We start from the raw sequence: 1,265 nt of genomic DNA, 5'->3' as shown, positions 1-1,265 counted from the left end.
CCTAGGGCCGGGCTTCGGGCCAATTTTCACATCATAGTTCAGACGCGGGCCAGGCTTCTCTTTATTTTTATATTTTAGACATCCATCAATTAGTGAGGAAAAAAAATTGCCGTGCTGGTAGAAACAATACGAGACCAAAACACCTCATTGTCCTGCACATGGAACAGAACATATGAGAAGATAAATGCAGACATTTTCACTTCACTGAGTACAATAGTTTAAGACACCTAATATTATAAAGCCTGTTAAAAGTCATTTTCTGCACAAATGAACCTTGATCATGTAGAGATGGTCTTCATAAGAGAAGACTGCATCCACTTCACTATGCAACTCTTTGAAAGCACTCAATTGTGTCTGAATTAAACTTATCACCAGTTATGCTGAGGAAGTGGTGCCCTAGGGAAGAGAAACAAGGATTTGTTTTACAGATGATTGTGTCAGTGAACCTTCTGAAATTGCATTTGTTAAATTAGTGACTTGCATATGTATATTGGTATACATATTTAAGAAAAGGACAAGAGAGCTTTTGTCCTTGAATATAAGGTTGTGATTCTGCCGTAGGCTGCATGTCATCACAGACATGCTGCTATTCTAAAGGCAGTACGTTTGAGATTTTCTTTAGCAAGTGGTTTTGCTTTTATACAACAATTTAGTAAACAAGACGTTAATATTGAGTATCTTACATTTTAGACAAAATTGCCAGCTACGTTGTCTTTTTATGGATCTTGAATACTGTTGAAGTCAGTTAGCATGTGAATTGAGATGCAGGGTCTGCATTTTTGAAGGAATTGTTTGAATAAATGATCCATTAACTCACTTATAAATGCCACCTACTGGCGTAACAATATAACCTGAAAGAGTCACTGAAAAAAATCCCCATCACTATTATGCTGTCTGGATGAAAACTCACCTCGGAAAGCACATACACTGCCATCGTCATCAGATGTAATAGCATCCAAGTGCACACGCATACACTGTTCTCTCTCTATGTGGTCATCAGTGCTCTTTTGTCCTAGAGAGACATCAGACTCCAAGTTCTTCTTTTTTTTTTTGTAATGCTAAATTGCTTTCTCCATCCATATAATTTTTCCACACTTGCATGTTCATTGTTGCACTTACCAAAATGTGGGCATCTCATGAAGTAATCACGGGTCTCCTTTGGATATTTGCCATGGACTTCTCCTGTAACTGGGTCAAACTTGGAGAACTGATGACCATGAAAGCAGTAATAATGATCCATGTAACGGAAGGCTCCGGTGCAGTTG

General features: G+C 38.3%; 1 pseudogene; it reads right to left on the bottom strand.

Annotated features, from left to right (window-relative positions):
• Positions 1 to 60: 60 nt before the first annotated feature.
• On the bottom strand, positions 61 to 1,261 carry LOC107736169 (hemopexin-like; annotated as a pseudogene).
• Between the last annotated feature and the right edge of the window lie 4 nt (positions 1,262 to 1,265).

The sequence above is a fragment of the Sinocyclocheilus rhinocerous genome, unplaced genomic scaffold (assembly GCF_001515625.1).
Source record: "Sinocyclocheilus rhinocerous isolate Xijiao unplaced genomic scaffold, SAMN03320098_v1.1 C36539063, whole genome shotgun sequence".
NCBI lineage: Eukaryota > Metazoa > Chordata > Actinopteri > Cypriniformes > Cyprinidae > Sinocyclocheilus > Sinocyclocheilus rhinocerous.
Note: the sequence above shows the minus strand (reverse complement) of the source record. Positions and strands in the feature narration are given on the sequence as shown.